Source organism: Taudactylus pleione, unplaced genomic scaffold, assembly GCF_031769625.1.
Source record: "Taudactylus pleione unplaced genomic scaffold, aTauple2 ptg000266l, whole genome shotgun sequence".
In the NCBI taxonomy this organism is placed as follows: Eukaryota; Metazoa; Chordata; class Amphibia; order Anura; family Myobatrachidae; genus Taudactylus; species Taudactylus pleione.
Window position 1 is genome coordinate 129985 of NW_028284668.1, and position 12660 is coordinate 142644.

Here is a 12660-nt window from a genome sequence, read left to right on the forward strand (position 1 = left end):
ATCCCGTCTCTCTTATCTGATATGACACTGCAGCCCCCATTTACTAATGAGTTTTATCACCAAAATGAGTGATACATTTCACTGTGTATGAATAATGGTGCTCCAGCCAATCAGCTCCCAACTGTCATTTTTCTAACAGTAGACAGTTGGAAGCTGATTGGCTGGAGCATCATTTATCATACACAGTGAAATTTATCACTCGTTTTGGTGATAAAACTCGTTAGTAAATGAAGCCCTGTATGTCTTAAGATGGGGACACACTTGTCCAATCTTCTGGGGATCCAACTCCAGTCCAGACTGTTGACACAATCCTACTGAAGACCTAGGGCCAAATGTAATAGGGTGAGAGTTTAGAAAATGTGATCGTTTAACAGTAAACTCTTACATTGGTCGAGTTTTATCTTCAAAATGGGAAAAACATCTGAATGAGATTTTAAATCGTGAGAGTTTTTAAAGTCTGATAAACATGTGAGTTTTCTGTGTTGCTCTGTTCTGGGACTCTTACATTGGCCGAGTTTAAAAAATGTGAGGAAACTCTCACATTTCCTAAACTCTCACCCTATTACATTTGGCCCCCAGACACCCAATATATGCCTCCACATGCCTTAACACCCAATATATGCCTCCACATCTGTCAAACTTTGCAACATCTTCAGAAAAATAATCTGAATAACATCTTTAGGTAAGAACTTGATTAAAAAATTTTGTCCCGTCACCCTTACGGCTATAGGCACCAACCACCATTTTATCTGCAGGTTTTAATTTTGAAACAATAGATAAAGCAAATGATTTATCTGATATGACACTGTATGTCTTAAGATGGGTACACACTTGTCCAATCCTCTGAGGATCCAACTCCAGTCCAGACTGCCTCCACATCTTTCCGAATTTGCTGCAAACTTAGATCTGCATCTCCTGAAAGGATTGTGTCACTGTACACTCTCTTCCCAGGCCGCCTCTGGGACCCAGTCCTCTACCTGCACCGAGTTACACTGCCATATCCTAAGCCCTGCTTTTCTATTCTCAGCTGATGGCTGCTGCCGCCATCTGGGCTCAGAGCTGATCTAAACTACAGCCATCTATAGCTGCTGCCTGCATGCATTGTGATGTCACAATGAAGGTCACAACCCTATATAAAGCATGCCCAGCTTCTGGCAGCCATTTTGTGGTTACATTTTGTCCTACATTGATACTCTCTGAGTAGTACCTGCTTTATTTAAGCCTATAAATTGTTTCAAGTACACAGAGACTGTTACACAGAACGCTGTAATATTATAACAATATATTGTATCATTTATGTTGCTGCTAAGAGCCTGATATCCAGCAGGAATGGCTGAAAACATACGATATATGATTCTGTCATCAGGAGTCAGTACATGACTGTGGTTTAAAATACGGAGATTGCTACATGGAAGACTACAATAATAGACCAATTGTCATTTGTTTACGGGCAAACCACCACCGATAGAAGTAAACAAGATCCGCACAGACTCCTAATACTCCATCATAATATCGTGATATTGTCCTATCCCTTATAAATAATTAACAATTATTGCGTATCTCACAGGAAGGGGGGTGCACCCAGGAATAAAGTAAATATCCACAAAAGAAAGAAGAGAAAAAAGTATTCCTATCATGGGGCACTCCAGGACAAATACATCAATTGTTATTTTCACCTAATCACCAGATATAACAACAATAATGACCCATGAAATAAATTAAAACTTAACTTTTAATCAATCCTTGGATTGGACACAGCGAAATAAATTCTCGGTATATTTTTATTTTTAATTTATATATAAAACCATTAAAATAATAGTGCCACCTTGAAATGTTTAATTAATGTTTAATCATGCGGACTGACTACATCAAATTGAATGTAGTTTAAAGTCTCTTATGGGCGCCTGTAGACAATGGACATATATAATATCAGTGTATGCTATATCCCTATTAGTGGAGAACCAATAATATTGCCTTCACTGTTTTTTTCTAAAATACGGCAAATGCAGAGAAGGGATTAATCAATCTACTGCTACACATTGGATACCATATGGATATGATGCACTCAGTATTGCTAACATGCCATTGTAGGCTAATATTACTTATTACTCCCTGCTTGTAGATAAGTATTGTTAATTAGTGCATTGCATATCTCCTGCTGCAGCTATTACTAGATCATAATCCTGTGCTCAGTTATTAGACATATCGTATAATAAACTAGCATGAAAATATATGGTGCAGTTTTATGTCCAATAAAATCATCCAGTGACTTAATATCATGTATCCCTAATTGTAACCATCTCATTTGTATCCATTAGCCTTAAAATTAAATCAGATCGATATTGTGGATACAAGATGTCCAATTACACTGGTATATTGTTATTATGAGCTTATATGATTCTAGTAATTCACTAGCTGCAAATAATTCACATCTGCGCTCTCCTATCCCTCATTGGCAGGGGTTAATATTAAACTATATTTAGTCATAAAGGTGCAGATGTGAACAATCTGATTGTTTAGCTGAAGATTTGAACAGAGATTAAATTTGCACCTAAATAGCTTTGCTACATTATCTATGCAGGTATCGTAGTTATATAACAATGTATCCAGTTGTCTCCAACTTGATATCTAACATGAATGTTTTCAAATAACTGTAAATGCTGGGTCACATTCGCCCGCTGATCAATGTGCAAAGATTAAATTTGCACCTAAATAGCTTTGCTACATTATCTATGAAGGTATCGTAGTTGTATAAAAATGTATCCAGTTGTCTCCAACTTGATATCTGACATGAATGTTTTAAAATAACTGTAAATGCTGGGTCACATTCGCCCGCTGATCAATGTCCCATATGTCTAACAGACGCCCATACCATTAGGAACATATTTTAACTTGGTGGTCACAACATAAACACACACACACACTATACACGCCAGACAGCGTGCATCGCGTGTCTCCTGACGCGCGTTTCGTTGTATGGCTTAATCATAGGAACAACCCATCCGTCGGGTTGTGAAATCCTATATTCAGAGTACCCACCAATCAACACTCTCCCCTCTGACTGATGGGACCCTCGGCCAGTCAGCATAGCCTGTCAGTATTTTCATTGGTTGGCAGCTAGAAATAGTGATTTTAACAGAAAAACAAAGTATATTCATGATTGAAGGAGGTTACAACCAATCGGTAAAGTCATTCAGCGATTCTATGGATCAGTAATTGATCTATACCAAGATACAGAATAAATATAATCTTAAACCTCCTACTATATGGATTAATCATAGGAGCAGGTTTGTCGGATTATCAAATCATATGTTCATGGTTCCCAACCGACTCTCTCTCCCCTCTGACTGATGGAACCATCCGCCAATCAGTATAGCCTGTCAGTGTTTTCATTGACTGACGGCTAGAGAGAGTAATTTTAGCAAATAAACAAAATATATTCATTGATTGACAGGGGTTACAACCAATCGATTAGAAATATCAACGATTCTATGGATCAATAATTAATCTATACCAAAATACAAAATAGAGTAGGTCTTAAATCCATAATAACATATCTCAATCAACATTTTTATAATGGTTATAAAATCATGTGGTACTATTATATGTCAAATCCTTATTGACAGAATTATTCCATCATTTTAATAAAAAATATTCCTTAAATAGCAATCATAATGTATAGTGTTAATGTGTACTAAAAACCCCTATATATAATAATTATAATAAATAAATAATAACTACTACACATCCACTATAATATTCATAACTAATATTACAGTATTTATAATTGACTGTAATATAATTAATATAGATGTGTATCACACCAATGTTCATACCATATTTAGATATACCAATAAATATATTTTCCAATGATACAACAATTGTATCCAATATCATTATTAAAAAGTGTTAAATGTGCCTTTATCAAATGTAAATTTTAAGTGATGTAATTAAGTATATATATATATATATATATATATATATATATATATGATGAATCATAAAAAGTGATAATTCATATGTGAAAAGGAATAAATAAATTAAAAAATGAAAATAAAAATATTAAATTTACTTATATCAATAAAAATCTAAATTAGTGTATTGTGATACAATAAATAAATCATAAAAAGTGATAAATACTACGTGAAAACGAATGACGACAGGTATATAAACCTGATTATTAGGATAATAATGATAATGTGCAAATTTACTAATACCATAATTTTATAAGTTCATTAATAAGATAAGACAAATTATTTTAAGAATACACCAAAATGTATATGTTCATTCATACCGACTGGCTGTAAACCTCCCAATAGAAATGTCCAATGACTCTCTCTTCTCAGTAGCTCTTGAGTGACATCTCCACCTCTGATCCCCAAATTCACCTTCTCTATGCCAAATGCTGCTAGAGCTGAGACATTACCATGATGATAATCATGAAAATGTCTCGCTACTGATGTAAGTTGTTTAAACTTCATCAGATCAGATTTAGAGTTCCTTATGCTCCTTACATGTTCGAGCACCCTCTGTTTAAGGGGTCTGGTGGTCATTCCGATGTATTTTTTGTCACAAGGACATTTCAAACAATACACGACCCCTGAGGTGTTACAGTTGATATCTTGTATTTTATGAATGTTATTATATTTGTCAATCACCTCTGTGGTGCGAATCATAAAATTGCAGGCTCAACATCCACCACATTTGAAGGAACCCTCAACCACTGGTTTCCTTTTTCTGCTGTTAACAAAGTGACTGTGAACCAGTTTGTCCTTGAAATTCGTTGACCTCCTCCAACTAATAGAGACTCTGGGTCCAATGTTTTTAGCAAGGACTGGATCTAATGTAAGTACCGACCAATGTTTATAGATGATGTCTTGAATTTGACGCCATTCAACACAAAAATCTCCCACAAACCTGATCTTATCTGAATCTTGTTCTTTGGTTTTATTGGGGTATAGGAGCGAATTCCTATCCCTAAGACTAGTTTCATATACCAGTGTAATTGGACATCTTGTATCCACAATATCGATCTGATTTAATTTTAAGGCTAATGGATACAAATGAGATGGTTACAATTAGGGATACATGATATTAAGTCACTGGATGATTTTATTGGACATAAAACTGCACCATATATTTTCATGCTAGTTTATTATACGATATGTCTAATAACTGAGCACAGGATTATGATCTAGTAATAGCTGCAGCAGGAGATATGCAATGCACTAATTAACAATACTTATCTACAAGCAGGGAGTAATAAGTAATATTAGCCTACAATGGCATGTTAGCAATACTGAGTGCATCATATCCATATGGTATCCAATGTGTAGCAGTAGATTGATTAATCCCTTCTCTGCATTTGCCGTATTTTAGAAAAAAACAGTGAAGGCAATATTATTGGTTCTCCACTAATAGGGATATAGCATACACTGATATTATATATGTCCATTGTCTACAAGTGCCCATAAGAGACTTTAAACTACATTCAATTTGATGTAGTCAGTCCGCATGATTAAACATTAATTAAACATTTCAAGGTGGCACTATTATTTTAATGGTTTTATATATAAACCACCACTGATATCAGGATTTCCCTGTATAATTCAGCCAAATCCTGCTAGCCACATCACTCGCTGCTAGGAGCGGTTAGTAGCTTAATTTGAGTGATCATTCAACAGCTGTATAATCGAATCAGTCTGTGCATTACTTGCAAGAAGAGCACAGTGGTCAGTGTAAATTTTATTGTCAGCCATATGGAAAATTAATCATACCTACATTTGATAAATTGTTTGTTTATATATTCAGGTTATTGTATGTTATATGTAATGTTTAGTCATTATTAGGGATGAGCAGGTTCGGATTTCTGAAATCCGAACCCCCCCGAGCCCCCCCGATACGAGTCGTATCCGAGTCAGGCTCGTCTTTTCCCGCCTAACTTGGATCTGAAATCGAGGCAAAACATCATCATCCCGCCTTCCGGATCTCGCAGGTTTTGGATTATATAAAAGGTCCCCGCGTCGGCGCCATTTCTCACTCCGGCTGTGGACAAGTGGGAGGGTGGGAGCTAGGGCTGGCTGGGCTGTGTTGTGCTGCTGTTGTCCATAGGTGCTGTGTCCACTCAGTCCATAGGGGCTGACTGGGCTATGTTGTGCTGCTGTTGTCCATAGGGGCTGGCTGGTCTGTGTTGTGCAGTCAGTTGTCCATAGGGGCTGTGTCCACTCCAAAGTCTATAGGGGCTGGCTGGACTGTATTGTGCAGAGTTCCATAAAGGCTGCAGTCCTAGAGGGGTGCTGTAGTGTTGTCCAGGGGGTGATCTGTGCATCAGGGGTGCTCCCCCAAAGTGCACTCCAAAAAAATTTTTTTTTTTCTGTGTTTGTGAATTGTGTGCACAGTAGCCGCACGTGCATCAACAAAGTAGCGCCAAGCGTGCGCCTGTGTCATAAATCAAGGGCCAGCTGGCTTATCCGCTAAAGGGTGCTGTAACCCCCAAAGTGCACTCCAAAAAAAAAAAAATTTTTTTTGTGTGTTTGTGAATTGTGTGTGCAGTAGCCGCACGTGCATCAACAAAGTAAAGCCAAGCATGCATAAAGTAAAGGGCCGGCTGGCTTGACCGTTAAAGGGTGCTGTAACACCCAAAGTGCACTCCAAAAAAAAAAAATATATATTTTTTTGTGTTTGTGAATTGTGTGCGCTGTAGCCGCACGTGCATCAACAAAGTAGCGCCAAGCATGTGCCTGTATCATAAGTAAAGGGCCGGCTGGCTTGTCTGTTAAAGGGTGGTGTAACCCCCAAAGTGCACTCCAAACAAAATAAAAAATTATTTTCTGTGTTTGTGAATTGTGTGCACTGTGGCTGCACGGCATCAACAAAGGAGCAGCGCCAAGCGTGCGCCTGTGTCCCATAAGTAAAGAGCCGGCTGGCTTGTCCGTTAAAGAGTGCTGTAACCCCCAAAGTGCATGCCAAAAAAAAAATTAAAAAAATATTTTTTTGTGTTTGTGAATTGTGTGCACAGGAGCCGCACGTGCATCAACAAAGTATTGTCAAGCGTGCACCTGTGTCGGGGCCGGCTGGCTTACGTTAAAGGGTGGTGTAACCCCCAAAGTGCACTCCAACAAAAATAAAACATTTTCTTCTGTGTTTGTGAATTGTCTGCACTGTACGTGCATCCTCAAAGTAGCAGCGCCAAGCGTGTGTCTGTCTGTTAAAGGGTGGTGTAACCCCCAAAGTGCACTCCAACAAAAATAAAACATTTTCTTCTGTGTTTGTGAATTGTCTGCACTGTACATGCATCCTCAAAGCAGCAGCGCCAAGCGTGTGTCTGTCTATTAAAGGGTGGTGTAACCCCCAAAGTGCACTCCAACAAAAATAAAACATTTTCTTCTGTGTTTGTGAATTGTCTGCACTGTACGTGCATCCTCCAAGCAGCAGTGCCAAGTGTGCATCTGTCTGTTAAAGGGTGGTGTAACCCTCAAAGTGCGCTCCACAAAAAATAAAATATTCTTTTTTTTCTGTCTTTGTGAATTGTGTGCACTATAGCTGCACGTGCATCAACAAAGGAGCAGCGCCAAGCGTGCACCTGTGTCCCATAAGTAAAGAGCCGGCTGGCTCATTTCTTAAAGGGTGGTGTAACCCACAAAGTGCACTAGTCTCCAACAAAAATAAAAAATTATTTTCTGTGTTTGTGTGCGCCTTAGCCGCACGTATATATCAATGTAACATAAATGGAGGACCAAACTTTCTCCGATAAAAATAAAATAGGGAAAGATCAAGAACCACTTCCTCCTAGTGCTGAAGCTGCTGCCACTAGTCATGACATAGATGATAACATGCCATCAACGTCATCTGCCAAGGCTGATGCCCAATGTCATAGTAGAGGGCATATACAATCCCAAATGACAAAGTTCAGGAAAATGACCTTAAAAAAACATTTAAATCATCTGAGGAGAAACGTAAACTTGCCAATATGCCATTTACGACAGAGTGGCAAGGAACGGCTAAGTCTTTCCCTATGTTCATGACTAGTGGTTCAGCTTCACATGACGATGGAAGCCCTCCTCCCACTAAAAAAATCAAACGAGTTAAGCTGGCAAAAGCACAGTGAAGAACTGTGTGTTCTAAGAAAATATCACAAATCCCCAAGGAGAGTCCAAGTGTGGTGGCGGTTGCGATAACCGACCTTCCCAGCACTGGACGGGAAGAGGTGGCTCTTTCCACCATTTGCACACCCTCTGCAAGTGCTGAAAGGAGCACCCACAGTCCACTTGCTGATATGCAAATTGAAGATGTCACTGTTGAAGTACACTGGTGTAGCTGGTGCTGAGGAGGAAGTTGGCAAGGAGGATTCTGATAGTGATGTGGTTTGTTTAAATCAGGCTCCGGGGGAGACAGTTGTTGTCCATGGGATGAAAAAGGCCATCACGGTCATGCCTGGGCAGAAGACCAAACATTCCACCTCTTTGGTCTGGCAATATTTCTATCCAAATCCGGACAACAACTGTCTTGCCATATGTACCATATGTAAAGGTGAAATAAGTAGGGGTAGAGATGTTAACCACCTAGGAACACCCTCCCTTATACGTCACCTGCAGCGCACTCATAAAAAGTTACTGTCAAGTTCAGAAACTTGGCTAAGATCTCAAGCAGTCCAGGGACACCTAAATCTCTTCGTCCTGTTGTATCCAAGCACCTGCAAACCACACCGTCAACTCCCTCCTCATCAATTTCCTTCTTAGTCAGGATTGGAAGTAGTCCTGCAGGCCATGTCACTGGCATGACTGACTCTCCTATCCGGGATTCCTCTGGAGGATCCTGCATTGCTACGCCTACTGCTGCTGCTGTTGCTACTGAGAGTCGTTCATCAACCCAGAGAGGAAGTAGGAACACGACTACTTTTACTAAATAATTGTCCCTCCAACAGTCCTTAGCGAGGAGGATGAAGTATGACAGCAGTCATCCTGAAGCAAAACATATAACTGAGGTGTTGACTGACATGTTGGTGTTAGACGTACGTCCTATATCTGCCATTAGTGCAGTGGGATTTAGACAATTAATGGAGGTAGTGCGTCCCTGGTTCCAAATCCCGTCTAGATTCCACTTCACTAGGCAGGCTATACCGAGACTGTACAGAAACGTCAGAAAAAGTGTCCTCAGTGTCCTGAAAAATGCGGTTGTACCTAATGTCCACTTAACCACGAACATGTGGACAAGTGGAACAGGGCAGACTAAGGACTATATGACTGTGACAGCAGCAACCACAGCAGCGTCACCAGTAGCAGCATCTCAGAAACGTCAGCTCGTTCCAAGGCAGGCTACGCTGTGTATCACCGGTTTCAGTAAGAGGCACACCGCCGACAACCTCTTAGAGAAACTGAGGGAAATCATCGCCCAGTGGCTTACCCCACTTAGACTCTCCTGGGGATTTGTGATATCTGACAACGCCACCAATATTGTGCGGGCATTACATCTGGGCAAATTCCAGCACGTCCCATGTTTTGCTCACACAATATATTTGGTGGTGCAGAATTTTCTGAAAAGCCACAGGGGAATGCAGGAGATGCTTTGGGTGGCCCAAAAAATTTCTGGCCACTTTCGCCATTCAGTGACTGTGTGCTGAAGACTGGAGCACCAGCAAACACTCTTGAACCTGCCCCGCCATCACCTGAAGCAAGAGGTTGTGACGCGGTGGAACTCAACCCTCTATATGCTTCAGAGGATGGAGGAGCAGCAAAAGGCCATTCAAGCCTATACATCCACCTATGACATAGGCAAAGGAGGGGGTATGCACCTGACTCAAGCACAGTGGAGAATGATTTCTTTTTTTCGCAAGGTTCTCCAGCCCTTCGAACTTGCCACACGTGAAGTCAGTTCAGATACTGCCAGCTTGAGTCAGGTCATTCCCCTCATCAGGCTTTTGCAGAAGCAGCTGGAGAAAGTGAAGGAGGAGCTAAGACGGAGCGATTCCGCTCGGCATGTGGGACTTGTGGATGAAGCCCTTCATTCGCTTTGCCAGGATTCCAGGGTAGTCAATCTGTTGAAATCAGACCTCTACATTTTGGCCACCGTGCTCGATCCTAGGTTTAAAGCCTATGTGGTATCTCTCTTTCTGGCCGAAACAAGCCTGCAGAGGTGCAAAGAACTGCTGATGAAAAACTGTCAGCTGAAGCGGAATGTGACACGTCAACAGCTCCTTCTTCATTTTCTCCTGCAACTGGGGCTGCCAGGAAAAAACGTAGGTATCCTAAGCAACCCGCTGGCGGTAATGCAGGGCAGGCAGGACCAAGTTTGGACATCTGGTCCGGACTGAAGGACCTGGCAACAATTTCTGACATGTCTACTGTCACTGCATATGATACTGTCACCATTGACAGAATTGTGGAGGATTACATCAGTGACAGCATCCAAGTAGACATGTCAGACAGTCCGTACCTGTACTGGCAGGAAAAAGAGGCAATTTGGAGGCCCCTGTACAAACTGGTCTATTTTACCTGAGTTGCCTTGCCCCCCCTCCAGTGTGTACTCCGAAAGAGTGTTTTGTGCAGCCGGGAACATTGTCAGCGAAAGGCGTAGGAGGTTGCTTCCACAAAATGTGGAGATGATGTTCATAAAAATTAACTATCAACTCTTCCAGGGAGACCAGCCTCCAGAACGTACAGAGGGACTTGTGGTGGTGGATTCCAGTGGGGATGAATTAATACTCTGTGAGGATGAGGATGTACACAACACTGAAGAGGGTGAGGAATCGGTGGATGAGGAGGATGAGGACGACATCTTGCCTCTGTAGAGCCAGTTTCTGCAGGGACAGATTAATTGCCAGCTTGTTTTGTGGGGGCCCAAGCGAACTAATCATTTCAGCCACAGTCGTGTGGCAGACCCTGGCGCTGAAATGATTGGTTTGTTAGAGTGTGCATGTGCTGTTTATACAACATAAGGGTGGGTGGGAAGGCCCAAGGACAATTCCATCTTGCACCTCTTTTTATTCTTTGCATTATGTTCTGTTTGGGGCCTAGTTTTTCAAACTACCATCCTGTCTGCCACTGCAGTGTCACTCCTAGATGGGCCACGTGTTTGTGCTGGCCACTCGTGTCGCTCAGCATAGTCATCCAGCTACCTCGGTGCAACCTTTTGGACATAAAAACACTAGTGTGAGGTGTTCAGAATAGACTGGAAATGAGGGGAAATTAAGGTTATTGAGGTTAATAATAGCATAGGAGCAGAAAAACCCACAAATTCTGTGATTTTAGCTGTTTTTATGCTTTTTTTCAAAAAAATACAGATCCAAAACACAAAACCCCGAACCCAAAACACGGAAGGGTGGTTTTGGCAAAACCAATCCAGATCCAAAACACGAAGAAAGATACAGATCCAAAACCAAAGCACAAAACACGAAAAGTGGCCGGTGCACACCCCTAGTCAATATATGTTTTTGTCCAGTCATTTGTCTCTTTATGCCTAATGGCTATTAAATAATTGTTTTTTATATATTTATACACATCTCATTGGTATTTATTATGTATTGATCACATTGATTGTACTGCAGTGTCAGCACGGAGTATCGTTCCCTTTATTTTATCAGTAGCTTAAACCAGAAGGCTGGGGTCTGGCTTGAGTGATGATCACATGCAGTTAGTTAATCTATTTCACAGTTAGCGGTGTGGTTGTTTTCAGATATTATTTAAGTTTTGGTTCGTAGGCTTTAGGTCTCTTTCCTGAAGATAATTTGCCCGCCAGTCCTTACCTAGTGCTTGTTTGTTGTTAGCTATTATTTTGGGCACGAAAGTATGGCTTATCTTCAGCCAGGTTGCCGTTGGTGTATAGGGTGCACACCTTCTAGTAATTTTGTAAAGGTACTGTCCTACCTTTATGGGGGGGGGGGGCAGTATGGCAATCGCCGGATGTGATTGGGAGAGTTAAAGGTTTGTGCTTAGTACCCTAGTGTTTTGTTTATGCATCCACTGGGCGGACACCACCCGCAATGCAGTGTTTTGTTGTAAAGGGCTCTATTTATTAACATTATTTTTACTACAATAAAGAGAAAACTGGTGTTTTCACACCCTTTTCACATTATTTTAATTTCACCTAAATTTACTAAAAGGCAATTGGTGTAGAATTCATAAAATTCTACTCCAACTCCTAATTATCACATATTTTTTCAGTAAGCAGATCGCATTTTCCATAATTGTAACGGGAAATGCTCTACCTGAGATTTACTAAAAATAAATTGTGAAAAAATACTGGGGACGCCCTGTGATAATAATGCCACCTGGAGGTGGCATTATCCAGTGTCTCCCCCGGTTACCAGACTCCTGCTCTGCTCTAACAGGCAGAGCAGAGCCCGGAGCTAGCCCCAGTGATCAGCTGTGTGGTCTAAACAGACCACAAGCTGATCACTGCTAAAAAATAAAAAATTGAAAGAAAAAAAAAACTTACCTGAGTCCAGGGCTGGTGATCGGTGCTCCGGTGATGTCCTCTGTGGGTCTGGTCAGCGGGGTCTCCCATCCTGCACTGTGACCCGGTCAGCTGACAAGGTCACAGTGCAGGATGGGAGATCAGCTGACCGGGACCACAGAGGACATCACCAAAGCACCGGTCACTGGTGGTAAGTGAAATTAAGGGGGGGGTGTCGCGAGGGAGGGTCACGGGGAAAGGCGCATGGGT